The sequence below is a fragment of the Carettochelys insculpta genome, chromosome 3, assembly GCF_033958435.1.
Source record: "Carettochelys insculpta isolate YL-2023 chromosome 3, ASM3395843v1, whole genome shotgun sequence".
Taxonomy (NCBI): Eukaryota; Metazoa; Chordata; order Testudines; family Carettochelyidae; genus Carettochelys; species Carettochelys insculpta.
The window spans coordinates 63412588-63429599 of record NC_134139.1 but is presented as its reverse complement, the minus strand read 5'-3'; positions in this window follow the sequence as shown (position 1 = coordinate 63429599).

The following is a 17012-nucleotide window of genomic DNA, read 5'->3' as shown; positions in this document are numbered from 1 at the left end:
CTACTCCCTCCTTGTGGGTTCCCTAGTTTTTTCTTGTGTGCTTTTCATGTATTATGTTTGTTAATTATTGTATTTCGTAATGTTTAATTGTAGTATTGAATGTCACACATAAAATGTACTAGCCTTGAAGTCGATTGTTCGTAGAATTGACTCTATTTAAGCTGATGTTTTTCTGATGAGTCTCCTCTGCCACTCCTTTGCTAGGGGGCACAGTGCCTCCTAATGTTAGCACTTCTAAACTAGATGCATCCCAAAGTACTTTACAAACTGTGTAATGTGAGCAACAACATCACTGAACTACCTGTGGGACAGACTGAACTGTGTCAGTGTGTCAGAAACACTACTTCATATGTGAACTCAGTCTCACAGATTTTCCTAAAATAAATAATATGATCTGCCCTTATGCAATTTACTACCGTATTGTATATCTGGAAACAAAAATATTGCTATTCTGTTGGTTTTTGTCTGAATCTCATGTTGATAAAGGTAAGGAACAAAAGGGGAAAAGTGTGTGCGGGAGGGCAGTTTAAGAATATATGCCCAATATTTTTGAGTTAACACAGGCTTGCCCTAAATTATATCTTCTAACTACCTTTCTTAGCTCAGGATTTTCTATAGTAATGAAATCCATCAGCCATTGTACTTGAGGCGTGTTTAGTGTCCATGCTATCCTTTGTAGATAAAAATCAATTTTTAAAAATAAGATACTTATGTTTAAATTTTCTTTTTAATGCTTGTTCCTGAAGTTTTATAGAAAGTTAAACCGCTCAGTGGGTAGTAATCACTGGCTAAGCATCAACATCAGTTTGCTGAAGTGTTAAATCATTTCTTGACAGTACTAATCCCTTTTTCAAGCGCTGAGATTATTTATTCAATTAGTTCAGTTCCGTGATTAGTTCATTCAAAATTAAGAAACCGATTAGCAGTTGAAAAAGCAAGAAATCTTGTTTTCTTCTTTCAGTACTGAATTAAAATGAGGCGTTTGAGGAGATTTACCACTAAAATCTTGAATGACAATTGTGACCAGAAACAATCAATTCAATCCACTAACTAGAGACAATTTACTTTTAACTTGCATTATTGTAGCACTGATGGGTCCTTGTCATGACTGAGGCAGTAATACTTCATTTTTTAAATAATCAGTATATTATAAATGCAAAGTATGTTTTGATAAACTTCATCTGCTATGTAACCAACACATTCAAGATGGTATTATTTAACTACTAATAAAAAAAAGAAACTGAATTCTAATTTCCATTCAGTTAGAGCTTGGCAAAAATCACAGTAAATATATAATCTGCTTCATTAAAACTGCACAGTTCACCACTGTCTAATGTAATAAACAAATGTAAAAATTAAGGATCTGAATGGATTCACAAATTTTAATGTCAGAAGTATGATCTACTCTTATTGTCCATATCATATATCCCATAGAATTTCCCCAAAATAATTCCTAGAGCAGATCTTTTAGAAAGGTATCCCATCTTGATTTTAACATTTCCAGTAACGCAGAAAGCACCATAATCTTTGGTAAATTATTTCAGTGGTTAATCACAGTTATTCTGTGGGGGTGGGGAACATTTCACCTTACAAGCTTATGGGGCTTAATTATATTCACATACAAGTCAGTGGTGAAACTGGCATTATCTTTAGCAGGACCAGAGTTGGGCTAATGCTGAGCACTTTCAAAAAACCCTCTTTATTTCTTTTATCTTCATTGTAAATTAACTACCGGCTTTTTAATTTCAGAGGGCCATTTCCATTACGTAATGGAATACTTCAGTCAGCTCACATCTAGCCAGTCTCATTACTGTAATTTAATACCAGTGATTATGACTGTACAAGTGTAAATAACTGAATTATTTTTAGGCCTGTTACCTAGTGGCAGTGCTTCACAAAATGAGGCTAATGGAGTTAGCAGAACATGGTAGACATGAGACTTTTATTCACTGGCGTGAAGCCTTTCCCCCTTCCAATGGAATAACTGCTATCCAGCCAAGGATACTTGGCCATGATGGTTGTTCAGCGTAGAACATGCTGCATGAGTTTCCATTTTTTTCTTCCTTTTTTTTTTTTTTAAACAGTGATGTAGAGACCATATTCGTGATATGATGCTGTTGTGATAGACCTCATATTGCATTCATGCTCAGTGCTCTTATTTGAACATTCCTCCAGTGGGACAGGTGATGAGCAGGGTAAGTGAGTACCGTCTGAATGCACTTTTTTGCCAGATCATCTGCCTTTCTCAAGGCTAAGCCCCGGAACCCCCCCACTTCATGAGTGAGCTCACAGGTTCATCCAAATTGGTACATTGAAGTAATATTTGGGGGGAAGAAAGCCATTTATATTTTTTCCACAAGGGAGATGGACTTCATGTATCCAGAATCAAGTAATTCTGTACCTTTCATAAAACACAGGAGTTTACAAAGGGATTAACTATGCAGGTGATTTATGAGAACACCTTTTTGCGAGGCAGAAAACGTTTCTCAGAAGCTTGCTGGATTTCCTGCCTGTTGTGTGTGTTTTCAGTGAGAGGCCTTCATCCAGCCATTACCAGAATCAATTGTTTAGCTCCTCAGTTAAACAGCATCCTTTGGGAAATAAACCAATAACATCCTGAGCTTTGTGGTGCAGGAACTTGCTGCAGGTTGTGGGAGTACTTGACCCTAAAAAAAATTGCTAAAAATGCTGGCACTATTGGATGCCCATTCATTATACAGGAGGCCGGATAGGAAATTTCTGTTTAACTGCACTGCTAGCAGTAGCTGTGTATTTTAATCGACCATCCATCCATGTGGAACAAATTCTGGTCTGTGAGCCATTGATTTTGTGAGAGCTCAAGGTGCAAGGCTGAGACTAAAATGTGACCCTTGTGTAAACCTGTTGAAATTGTTAGGACTGAAGACGACCTGTTGTCTTTCTCCTAGATCATGAGGAATAAGCCTTGTCTGTGTGTGTGGGATAGGTGAGCAGGCCACACGCTTAGGCTGGAGGGATATGTCTAGTCTGTGGAAAGCATATTGAAAATGTTGTCTCCCTGTGTGCCCTGATGCCATCAGTCTAGGAAACAATACCATATATTGCCCACTATCCTGCCATGAGACTGTTTTATAGATCTGAAAATCTGGCATTTCTAACAATGGGTAGATTTTATTTTAACTGTATTATAGTAGCACCTCAGGGGCCGTAATCAAGACCAGGGTCTTCCTGTGGTAGGAGCTGTAACAAACAGCAAACTGGAATCAAAAGCAATTGATCCTGCACAGGTAGTTGACGAGTGACTCATTTTCTAAAAATGAGTCTAAATTGGCCTCAAATAAACACAGAAATGATAATCATTGCATACAGTTCATTAAGGTCAGAGTTCTTCAGCTTCACAACAGGTGTGTAATTGAGGAATGGAAAGGAGAGCATCCTAAGTTTGTTTTTATGATGTATGTATTAGTATTGTAGCTAATTACATACTGTTTTTACTCCCCTTGGATTGTATCTCTGAGTATGTGTATATTGGCAAAAAAGTGTAACAGAAATCACATGAAAGAGCAACTCTATAATTAGGGAAAGATGGAAGGAAATAGTGAGAAAGGCATCAGACACCAACGGGCGCTGAGCCCATGGTTATTATCGATGATGAAAGTGTTATTGGTAAATATAAGCACGGCTGTTGTAAGGGAATGTATTACTTATATTCAGAGAAGAAGACCGTGACAAGGTGTGATCACAGAAGAACCCTTGGGGTGTGCTGGTCATGCCACTGATGCCTACCTTCCTACTCTCTGGGCTCCCCACTACCCTATCCTGCTGGGCTAGATCCTCTGGTCTCCCCCAGACAAGGCACAGAGCAGGAGTTGCTACCTCCTTGCAGAGCAGCAGACACTGGACCAATTCAGCTCTAGGAGGACTCAGGACCTAGGAAACCAACACCTAATTGGGATCAAAACCCCAGTTAAATCAGTCTTACTCTGAATAAAAGTTTTACATCGAGAAACCTCAAAGTTATTTCTCTTTGTCAGTGTAAGAGAGAAATGCACAGTGGCTGCTTCCCCTGGCCCCAGGTAATAATTATTTACACTGGGCTTGGTAATAAACAAAAGTGTTTTGTATTAAGTATAATATACCTACCTGGCATGCTCAGGGCAAGAGCCAGGTATGGGGGGTGGGGGGGCAAATTACCTGCTTGCTAGCTGCTCCACAGGGCCAGCCTGGGCTGTGCAAACCATCTGCTGGTGCTCCCCAATGGTTCCTCTTAAGTATAACTGCCCCCCTGTGGTCATGGGTAAGGATAACTCTCCTTGCTCTCACACTCCTCCCTTCCTGCTTGATATGAAGCAGGTGCGTTCTACACACATCCCATTATCCTGGCACAACCAAACCCTGGCCTTGCTTTAAGTTATGAGAAGAAGAAGCTTCATGCAAATTTGAGATGGTCCCAGCTCTTACCATTTAGGAGTTCTTGAATAAATGGATTCACAGATGCACATTTCTAATATACCTATACATATCGAGGTAGAGATATATAGATTAAAAGTAGGATTTCTGTGGTTGCACATAGAAACGGAACAAAATAAGCTAAGAAACTTGTTATATGAAAATTCTTACCCGAAGCAGCTGTTCCTATTTCAGGTAAAAGAGCTTCAAATCAGACTTGATCTTTTACTCTGATTTGGGTCTTTTGCTTCTTCATAGTTCTCTGAATCCTGTTAGGGTGTGCCAGCCATCTTCAAAGGCCAGCTGAAGGCAAAAGGCTGATTGGTTCTCATTGCTTAAAAAGATTTTTCCCCCTGGATGGGAACCCTTGTTTTACAACTCCCCTCTCTGTGGAAAAATACCAGGTTCAAAATGGATTCCAGAACCAGGTAGATTTGCTCACATAGATCTTTGTGAAGTTATGTGGCACCTTATAAACTAGCAGATTTATTGGAGCGTGACCTTTCATGGGCAAAGAGCCACTTCATCAGGTGCATGACATGACACAGGATTTCTCATTGTTTTTGCAGATACAGACTAATACAGCTGCCCCTCTGGTAGATATTTCTAGTACCCACCAACCACAGTTTGGGGTCACAGGAAAAAACAGCCTATTCACAGGTCCTTGACTTGATCACTGAGCCATCCAGGTTTCTGGGGCACCAGTGATGACTGTTATTAGCACATTTAGAATTATAAACAGATCCACACTTCATATGTCTAACTTCACGTACAAGAATGACATATGCAAAAAATAGGACATTCAGCAGATTATCAGCAGATCAATCTTATCAGCAGATCAGTCATTCAGCAGATCAATTTTAATGTTACAAAGTATTTTGTCTAAATCATTGTTGATATTCACAAGCCAATTTTCATATGGCAGGGGTGGAGGGGGGAGCATAACAGAGATATATACAGGTGGGTTATCTGCACAATAATGTTTTTAATTTGTAATTTATCCGTTTAGGGAAAAAGAATTTCCTCCTCCTACCAAAACAAACATTTTAAAGAAGCAACTATTGCTGAAGTGATCTTTCAGAAATCAGTGGATTTCCGCTCCAGAGCACTCTTGGCTGTGCTTTTTTTCCCCTAAGTGACAAGAGGAGTTGCAGAAAACTAGTTGGCTGGTAAGTGTCATGGTGTGATACTGTAAGCATGGGCTGAGGCGGTAGGTGTGCTTGAGTTTTAGTCCTGGTTTGGGCAGCAGTTTTCCTTTGTGGCCAGGAGTCACCTCTCATCTTAGTACCATCACTTAACACTCAGACAGCCTTTAGCTTTCTCATCTGTAACTGGTGTAACACTCGTGCGCTGTGAAAATTTATGTCTGTAAAGTGCTATGCTGGCAGTGTAAGTATTGTGCTGGCCTTTTCTATAAACATCTTCATTATAACGTTCTTCTTTCAGGTGATTTGTATTTGCTGCAAAGTCACTCATCATGTTTCAGTAATTGCCAGACTGAGGCCCTTGTGGTAAAAGAAATCTGAAATTTAACAGCATGCAGTCACCCCTAATTAAGCAGGTTTGGTTTTCTAAGGAAAGACCTTCCCAAACAGTCGTCATGACATTCGAGTCCAGCCTATGGTAGGACACAGGGGAAAATAAGCATTTACATGGATTACTCTGGATATAATTACCTGGTTGGATCAGACTGGTTTGGAGGATAAATCTGACAGACACTAGTTGAAACCTGTTTCCTGAGCTGAGTGAAGGGAAACATTAATTATCTGAAGAAAGGTATAGCCACATCTGATTGTGGTTTAATTAACTGGCTCTGAAGAACCAATTTATTTCTTGAATTAACATATCTTCTGCTCCCACAGACTGAAACTCATTTAGAGCCCTAAGTAGGATGTCAGGGTAGCCCAGGTCCTTGTTGTAATAAATCCTTGCACTGCACAATCTCCAGAATTGCTGCTGGCATGCAAATATAATTATGCATGATTACGGCTTAACTGCATTGGTTTAGTTGATTCGTGGAAGAGGACTCATTCAACAAGATTTTGCCCCAAAATAGTATCAAAGTCTAAAAGTCCTTTGGCTTCATGTGCTACTGATGCATGAAAGCATCGAAAGGGCAGAGGACAGTCCAAACCATCCACACCAGGCTGTCTTCATATTTTTGAGAACTCCTTGCTAGTTTGATAGGTAATACGGGGGGACTTTGGTGTTTTCTGAGGCAGGCTGACAATTCTGCTTTTCTTCAGGGCCAGGCATAGAAGCCCATGGACATGAATGATGGAAAAAGGAAGAAGTTATTCAGATCTCCAGAGTAGTTCGTTTTGAGCTAAGGACCTGATTTTTGTCTGACTTAGTTCATCTATCTTTGATGAGCTGTGTTTCAAATTCTCTACAATCCTAGTCAGATGCTAAGGGAATACAGAGGGGTAAATGGGGCAGTTATTACAAAATACAGCACACCCTCAGTTCTTGTTGAACTCAGCAAGATCATACTCATGAGAGGTTATTTAAATACAAAGCGATCTTACCTAGCCACCTGCCTGTATTCATAGTGGAATGACTTACTGTTCCAGGACAGCTGGTCAGTTTTACATAAGGGAAACAGACTCTATTCACAGACAAACAGCTGCGATTCTACAGGCAAATGCTGCAAATGAACTTCAGATCTAAATGTTCAAAAGTGACTAATAATTTTGGGTTCCCAAATTGGGACAGCAGTTTCTGAAAACCAGGCCTCTTTGGGCTTGTCTACACTAGCTCCCTACTTCGAAGGGAGGATGGTAAGTAGGGTGTCAGGAGATAACTAATGAAGTGCTGCGCTGCATGTGCAGCACTTCATTAAGCTAATTCTCCCCCGTGGCAACTCTGAAGTGTTAAACTTCAAAGTGCTGGCTTGCATGTAGCTGTGGCTAACCTGCCGGTATTTCAAAGTGCCCAGGGTAATTCGAAGTCCCTTTACTCCTCAGGTAGGGACTACTGTAGACAAACACTTTTTGTCGTGTCTGAAGTTGAATACCAAAGAAGCGAGGCATTCAAAAAAATCACTAGACGTTTCTGAAAATGTTGATGGTTTATACATAAATATAATATGCACCATAGCAGACAGAGTGAAACTGACTTAAAGAAAAAAGCTCTATTTTGATCTAAATGATGACACTTGAGAAAAAGGCTGTGGATTTTTAAGAGACAAGAGGGCTTGTTTTCAAAGAAACTAACAAGTTAGTTTTATTCACAGCTGAAGTCCACTTCTGCAGCGTGTAGCTATTCAGTCACTGTTCTCTCTTCACCCACATCTACACTATGAAATAAATTCAAATTTCTTGAAGTAGACTTTTTACCGTTAGATTTTATAAAGTCAAAGATGAGTGTCCACAAATATCCAGAAAGTTGACATAGCATGTCACCATTGCCTTACCTAAGTTCAACTGGGTCAACAATGCATTGTGGTACCTATCCCGCAGTGTTTGTTTCTCCATTGCATTCTGGGGTTTTGTGCCAGTGGCTTATGGGAAAAAATGTGCCACAAATGCTTTTAGGTGTCGTCATGCCGGAGTACAATGCCCCCACCCCCTGCCTTTGGAAAACAAATGGCCAGCCCAAGGAATTTCACAGTTTTTTTGGGCCATTTTCCAGAAGCCTACCCCTGGCTTATGCCACTGCACAACGCTAGCAAGGAACCTGAACAGCTTAGAGTCATTGTACAGTGCATTATGGCCACTTCCTGAAGTGTTGTGCAGTATTATATTAAAGCCAGTGGGAAGATGAGATGAAAAATGGTTAATTCAGATGATGATATTGAAGAACTGGAGAACAGGAATGCAGAGCTGCTGGCCACCCTGGATACGTTGCTTGCAGTGTAGCACCAGTTCTGGAGATGTGAAACCAGCACACACTGGTGGGACCACATCGTTTTGGAGGTCTGGGATGACCAGCAATGTCTGCAGAACTTCTGCATATAGAAGGCCACTTTCATGGAACTTTGTGATTTGCTGTCCCCTGAAGCACTGCAATACTAAAATGAGACCTGCTTTGACAGTTCACAAGCGAGTGGCAACTGCTCTGTGAAAGTTAGAAATGCTTGAGAGCTACCGGTCAGTGGGAAATCAATTCACAGTGAGCAGATCTACAGTGGGGGCTACAGTGATGCAGGTAGCCAATGCAATTTGTGACTGTCGGATGTGAAAGACCATCACTCTCGGAAATGTGCAGCACATAGTGAACGGCTTTGCTGCAATGGGGTTTCCTAGCTGCAGTGGGGCAATAGATGGAATGCACATCCCCATCCTGGCCCCAGACCACCTGGTCTCAGAGTACATAAACCGCAAAGGGTACTTCTCTATGGTGTTGCAGGCCTTGGTGGATCATGAAGGTTGTTTCATTGACATCTACACGGGATGGTTGGGAAAGGTAAGCAATGTGCAAATCTTTAAAAATTCAGGTCTGTAGAGAAATCTCCAGAATGGTACTTTCTTCCCAGACCAGAATATCAAGATTGGCGCTGTGAAGATGCCAATAGTGATACTGGGCATCCCTGCTTACCTTCTGCTGTCTTGGCTCATGAAGCCGTACACAGGCACCCTGGAACGCATCCAGGAGCACTTCAACTACAGGTTGAGCAAGTGCCAAATGAAAGTGGAATGTGCCTTTGGCCATTTAAAAGCCAAATTCAGGTGTCTTTTGACCTGTTTGGACCTTGTCAAACCAACATCCTCACATGGTTGCAGCATGCTGTATTCTCCGTAACACTTCTGACGCAAAGGGGAAAATGTCATGCCAGCCTGGGTTTCAGAGGTAGATGCCCCAGGCAGTGCTTATGCACAGCCAGACAGAAGAACATTCACCAGTGCATGTGCAGAAGCAACAGAAATCAGGGAGGCTTTGAAAAACAGCTTTATGAATGAGCAGACAGCCACACGAATCTGCTGCATTTGACTATTACGATACCACCCCATCCCCCACAATGATTTGTGCTTGACCCTTACAAAAGCACCTCCAACTGCACCCCTCCCCATTTTAACCAATAAATGACAGTGGTTCTTTCGGTGATGTCTTTGGTGACAAGTGTTCCCTGAAGCCTCAGTTTGGAGCTTTTCATAGCAGTTGACGTCAATAGATTTGGAGGAGGAGTAAGAAGAGGGTCAAATACTGGATGGTGGTAGCGTTATACAACAAAGGCAGGCATCAGAGAATTCATCTTCACCCTCTCAATGAGGCTGTGTCCCCAGAAGCATCAAATTCTGTCGACGACCTAAAACAGTTCCAAGAACTTTTTGAAAGAGTAGTCTCTAGCCAGGAGGTTCAACTCCAGGAAATAAAAGAGAAACAACATTGCCTCTTAAAGAACATTCACCTGTCCTCTCAAGAGAAGATCAGTCTCCCTACTGATGATGCAGTAATGGGGGGATGTGATGATATTTGGCAGCCACCCGCCTCAATACAACCCACTTGTAAAAAAGCTGATGATAAAGTACTTTGTCCCTCCCAAGGACCTGGACTTCCTCTTTTACCACACCCAGCTGAACTCACTGGTGGTAGATGCAGCAAATCAATGCTCCAAACCCCCCAGATCAGATCTGTGAACAATGACAAGGAGTACAAGAAGCTAGACATCTTTGGCAAGAAGACTTATTCCTGAGCCACACTGCAACTTAGAATAGCAAACTACTCTCCACTATTAGCTGACCATGATTTCAATAATTATTCTAAGTTGGCTGAACTCATGGAACATCTACCCAACTCCAACAGGCAAATTCTCAAGGTGAACATTCATGAGGGACACACCATCACCTGTACTGCTCCTTTAGCAGCCATAGATGTTGCAGATACAGTGGCCAGAGTGATGGCCATGGCTGCGGTGATGAGGGGAGCTTCCTGGTTACATGCAGCAGGGGTGCCTAAAGAGTAACAGATGAAAGTGGAGGATCTTGCTTTTGATAAACAAAAGCTCTTCACAGCAAACACAGATGAGATCCTGCATAGCAGCAAGGACTCTCACACCATGCTTCACACTCTTGCCACGTACAAACCACAATACCAGAGAAAGAGGTACATTATAACAGAAATAGGGACAACTATTATAACCATTCCCAACAAAGACCATATGACTATAACTGACCCAGGCAGGGACTTCAGAGGAAGCGTCCACCTCAAGCATGTTCCCCTGGATCACAGGCCACCAAGTAGTAAATTTGAGGAATTGGTTGAGGGTTTTCCTGACCTCCCCAGCCATCTAGAGACAATAAGCCAGGAACTCCTCTTTACCCACAGATAGCAACCATTTTTCACCATTGGGCCTCAATAACATCAGATTGCTGGGTATTGGAGATCATCCACATGGGATACTCCCTCCTCTTCATGTCACTTGCCCTGCCTTCCTCCCAACTTCGCTGGCCCCTTTTCAGGCACCCCTCTCACAAGACCCTTCTCAGGCAAGAAATCTATTGCCTCCTCCAGAAAGTTGCAATAGAGGGGGTACCCGAACAGTACAAAGGGAGGGAGTTCTGCTGACCTATTTTCTCACCCAAAAGCAGACTGGGGGTTGGAGACTGATTTTGAATCTTTGCAGGCTAAACAAATTGCTATGCAAACAGCATTTCAAGATGGTCTTATTGGCTTAAATAATTACACCAGCGGATAAAGTGGACTGGTTCACAGCCCTCAGCCTACAAGATGCGTACTTCCACATCACAGTACATCCTTTGCACAGTAGTATAAGGGTTCAACCATCAATCAAATGTTAGCCCTGCCCACTGAGCCCCTCGGCCCCAGACACCAACCCCTAGGCCCTGCCCACCTGTCACAAGAAGTCCCAACCATGGGGATCAGTACTTCTGGGACAGGGTCTGTCAGCCCCCCCGCAACTCACTTTAGGCCTGCCCCCCCATCACTGGAAGACCTGCCCTTGGGTGTAGTACATCTGGTGTCAAGGGGGACACATGACCACAAGTAAAGGGTATCATGTGACCTGTCTAAGAACTCCTCCCACCACCATTTACCAATCAGGTGGGAGGACCCGAGAGTGGATTTGTAGGATCGTCCCAAGAGTGGATTTATCTAATGAGGGGGCAGTTCCAGGGTGGGTTGACCCACCCTGAAGTTGGTCATGTGACCCCTCTAAGAACTCCTCCCATCACCCTCTACGCATTGGGAGGGGTTTGGCTTCCATAGAACCTACCTCAGAGCAGGCTTTGACTGGATAAGACAGGTTTTGGGAGGCAGGGTGACCCACCCAGAAGTGGGACATGTGACCCCTCTAAGAGCTTCCCCTGCCACCCTCTACCAATCAGAGCATAGCACTTCCCCCAGAAGTTCCAACACAACACAAAAAGAGGCCATCTTGTTCCAAGAGTGTGTGTTTCAGAAAATCAAAGAAGAGCTGAGAGGGAACATGGACTCCTTCACTACCCCTGTCAGAAGTTTAGACTTTGTTTATGTGCTGAGGGCCTTTGACTACCCATGGAAAAAGCGCTAAATCAGCAACAGTTCCACAGAGGAGGAGGAGACAGTAGCCAAGGGGAGCCAGATCATGACCCCAAACCCAATGACTCTCAAGACAGCCTGATGAGCTACATGGCCTCTCATTGTCCACCCTATAGAGAAGGGGCAAGAAAGTGACAGGATCTTTTTACCCTGAAGAATTACAAAAAGTAAACCCCAAACGAGACAGGATTTACAGAAAAACTTGAACTTGAAAAAGTTCGAGCGGAGAAAGGAAAAAAGAGAAAAAGATCCCGTCAATGTCTCACCCTCAAAATCTTTTTCTCCCTTTTTCTTTCTCTGCTAGAACTTTTTCAATCTTGTAAATCAACTGTATTTATTTTAAAACTGTCTCCGTAAACTGTTTCCCACAAATAGCCACATCCTAGATTTTAAAGTTCTCTTAAAGTTCTGTTAAGTTCTGTTTAAAGTGCACCACAACTCCAGTGACGGCGGGGGCAGGCCTAATGGGGGCCAGTGGGTGGAACTAACAGACCCCTTCCCAGAGGTACTGACCCTCAAGGGTGGGACTTCCGGTGACAGGTGAGTGGAGCCTGGGGGGTCAGTGGGCGGGACTAACATTTGATTTATGGTAGATACCTCATACTACTCACAGGCATTAGCTCCATTTCACCATCTACAAACTTTCCCAACACTCTCTTGGGAAGCAAGTCATCATTCCAGCATGTATACTAGGCTCCTTCAAATGGTAGACTGCAAAGCACAACCTCCTTGCATGAGTCCCCTTCCTGCAGCCCGAGTCATCAGTACACTGCCTAGCAGGGTCAATATGAGAAAGTTGACCTTAGCGCCCCTTAAAATTGACCTGGTAGTATTTGCAGTGAAGATAGTCACATGGTAAAATCGAGCTAAGTGCCTTAAAATCGACCTTATGCTCTAGTATAGACAAAGCCTGAGAGAATGGGGTTGGGAAGAGATATTTGTAGATCTCCATCCTGGAGATTCTAAGAGCTGGTTAGTCAAGCTCCTATTAGAGATGGTGTTAGAAAATCCTTAGTCTTGCCACAAGTTCAGTGAACTGAACTAAGTGACCTCAGTAAGTCCTTTTCAGTCCACACTGGCACCTACACATGGCCAAATGTGGAAGTTTAGATACTGGAGATGGGGCCCTCATGGTGGAGAGGTTTGGGAGACAAGAGGAGCAGAGAGAGTGTCAACATGCTGTGAAACACTGACACAAGCATTGGGGAACCCAGCTCCTCTGATAACATCAACCAAATAGCTCAGTATAAGGATCAAGACAAGGTAAAGATTTACCAATGTGAGCTCACCGAGACATACAAATTTGTATGTCTTCTGCTCTAGGCATACCATGGATGGGTTTAACATATGGCAGTGACATATTGTCTTATTATTTAATTTAAATAAAAGAAGAAAGTGATTTTGTGGAAGAAATTGCAGAACTCCCTCTGCATTACAATCAAAACACTCACAAATATGATGGTGGTATGCCACCATAGCCAGTGATTTTTATTAAAAGGAGAGGAACAAGCTAAAAGCAGTGACACAAGAGCTCCCTTGTGGATTTTTTCCAGCTTGTGAAATTCTTTGCAGCTCAAATGAAAAGCAGTCAATGAGTTTGGAAACCAGGTATCATCTGCCAGATTCCTGGAGATCCTGCACTGGCAATCTCTGCTGTTACTCACTGGCTGAACTGCAAAAAGGGAAGAAACTCTCACACTGTTTATATCCACTGAAACAAGAAAAAAATGTAGCACTGCATTTAAAATTTAAAAGCTGAGCAATAATTTCTCTCTCATTGAAGCGGGAGTGCAGGTATTGCTTGCTAATGTAATAGAAAGGGATTAATTTTCCCGCTGCCACATGCTGCTACAGAATTTTAATCAAGATAATCAGTTATACCTAAAAATTGTGGTATTAGAATCTTTTCTATGGTAAAGATACATAACAGAGTCCACCCGCTCGAGAGTGCCCCTCTGCAGCCAAGGGTATCATGTAAGGTCATTTCTGTTTGTCTTTAGGGTTCTGAGGATAGGATCTGACTAGCCCTTGTCCAAGGTGCTGTCAGTCCCTATACTTTTGTGGCCTGTCTTCGTCCACTGGACCTGGAGCTGTCAAGCTGTCCACTTGGAGCTGTCCAATGTACTGCTGGTCTTCCAGACAGTATTTTGACCTGCCTGTGTTGAATTCCCATGAGGAACAGACTGGCCTTGGCCCAGCAGCTTCTTTTATATGGGCTTGCTGGGTCCTGATTGGCTGCCGGAGAGAGAGGCACTCTGTCCTGCCAGGAGGATGTCTCTTCTGCTCCTCTCACTGGGATGGGGTGTGGCAAGGCCTCTGGCCTCCTGTAGGAAGCATTGGCCCCCTTATCTCTGTCTGTCCATCCCCACTGAGATGGGTTGGGAGCAGGGCCATTTCTCTGAGAGAGGAGCACGCGGACAGATTTAAGGGGGCTGAGGCTGGGGCCACAGAGGTGGGTGGGGGTGGGTCTGTCAACTCAGTCCCCATGCACAGGGCTGGCAGTAAAACCCACATAAAATATGGGGGTGCTGCAGTACTCTTCAGTACCCAGAGTTCCTGTGCATATGTGTAAACATGCAAACTGGCTGCCCACCTGGCTTCTGAAGTAAATTGGCATAACTTTTCAACATGGATCTCCCTTCTCTTCACCCCTAACACTCCAGTAAGGGAGTCAGTCTCATTTTCTTAAAAAAAAAAAGATCCTTCCTGTGAACATTCTACACATTTAAAGTGACAATGAGAAAAATAAAGAAGCTTGGTGATTAAAAAAAGAATCCCAGTCAATTATAAATTGAAAAGTACTGGAAATATCATTGAAATATTCATCATACATTTTTTAAAAGAAGTTTGAAATTTGACATTTTTATTGAAGGGTTAATATAAAAAGGTGAACTCTAAGAATGCCGACTCTCTATCAGGTGTAGAAAAACAAAATCAAAATATTTGAAAACAGGACTCGCACTCATGTACAATTTGTCTTGAAATCCACTTTAATTCATAGCTAAAACTAAAGTGATAAATATTTATCTATGGGATAAATAAGGTCTTTTATGTTAAAGTAAGGGTGATTTTATAAAGCTGTTTTGTCCTCGGAGGTGCTGCTTGCTGATACAAAGGCAACACATCCCTCTGGCTCTCTCCTGGGAAATTTACTGTTGTCCTTTCCCATATGTTTGAATAAAACAGCAGTGTAGATGTAGGCCACAGCCCGACTACAGGAGCTCTGTGTATGAGTCCATGTTGGCAATCCAAAGAGGCTTTGCAAGGACTTGTTTAAAGTAACTGCAATACACAAATGATTAATATCTCTTATGACTGCCCTCTGCAAACACTGTCCTGGGATGGTGCTGGGTGTTGTTGAATTTCAGAGGAGGAAGCTCTGCAGAACTCAACACTGTGGAGGCTCTGGGCTGCTCCGAGTTGTGGACAGGCCACAGTTAGCCTCAGTAGAGCAGCTATCAGGCTACATTAAGGCTTGGTCTGTACCGCACCTTACAGTTGACTACAGATATGCAATTCTAGCTATGGCAATTGCGTGGCTAGAATTCATACATCTGCAACTGACTGTAAGGTCTGTGCTCACTGAGAGATGATGGGAGCATTTCTCCTGTTGACCTCCCTTTCTCCTTGGGAAGGAGGAGTGCAGGGGGTCAGCTGCGGACCCTAGAGAGATCCATTTTGTGCATCTTTACCAGGTGTGTGAAACTGAACTCTGAAGATCAACTCTAAACAGGATCATCTCCTGGTAAGTGTAGACAAGTAAATCAGAGAGAGTCCGGGATCAGGACAGCAGAAAAGTTTCCTTTGTCCCACAGTGCTGCCATGTGTTCTGAGCCTCCATGGTCATTAAACAGCAGCGACAAAAAGGAGAGACACGAATTTTCTGTTTACACTCTGAAGTCTAGTTTATAGAATCCTGACCTTACCCTTCTCCTTTTACAGCAATTCTGTGCCTGACCGCAGGATCCAGTCAGTCTTTCTTTGCAAAAACATGTATGGTGGCAGAAGCCCCATGCGGCAGGTTTATTGATCCAGCGGGTGAATCCTGAACACAGAAAAAGAATCTTGTAAATATTTCTCATTTGCTGACTATCCAGTTCACAGAGACGAGGACAAATCAGCCCAATAAGCTTCCTTTGCCTCTTTCACGAATGCATAAATGGCTGTTGTGTGCCCAACCAGCGACCACCCCTAAGAACTGACCAGAGTGAATTAATTCAGCAAATGTGCTGGTCTTCTGGCTGCACATTTCAGAACTGTCATGCTGAGCATAGGTGCCCTTCACAGACCCATACCTGTGCAGGATGCTTCCCTAGATCTGCTGGCAATGCTCCTACTAATGCACCCCAATGGCTGTGTCTACACTAGCCAAAAACTTCGAAATGGCCATGCAAATGACCATTTCGAAGTTTACTAATGAAGCGCTGAAATACATATTCAGCACCTCATTAGCATGTGGGCGGCCGCAGCACTTCGAAATTGACGCGGCTTGCCTCCACGTGGCTCGTCCAGATGGGGCTCCTTTTCGAAAGGACCCCACTTACTTAGAAGTCCCCTTATTCCTAGGAGCAGATGGGAATAAGGGGACTTCGAAGTAGGTGGTGTCCTTTCGAAAAGGAGCCCTGTCTGGCTGAGGTGCGCGGCGGCGAGCCGCGTCAATTTCGAAGTGCCGCAGCCACCCGCATGCTAATGAGGCGCTGAATATATATTTCAGCGCTTCATTAGTCAACTTCGAAATGGCCATTTGCATGGCCATTTCGAAGTTTTTGGCTAGTGTAGACATAGTCAATGTGGTGTTAGCCTTCTAGGCTACAAGGGCACACAAGGACATCTCATACTGAATGAAACTCATATCCACTATAATCCCCAGGTCCTTTTCTGTTGCATTGCCACTTAGCCACTCGGTCCTCAGCCTGTAACAATGCTTGGGATTCCTCTATCCTAAGTGCAGGACTCTGCACTTATCCGAGTTCAATCTCATCAGATTTCTTTTGACTCAATCCTCCAATTTGCCTAGGTCACTATGGACCCTCTCCCTACCCTCCAGCGTTTCTACCTCCCCCGAGGAAGATTTTACGATTTTTTTCAGATCTTTTGTAAAAAAG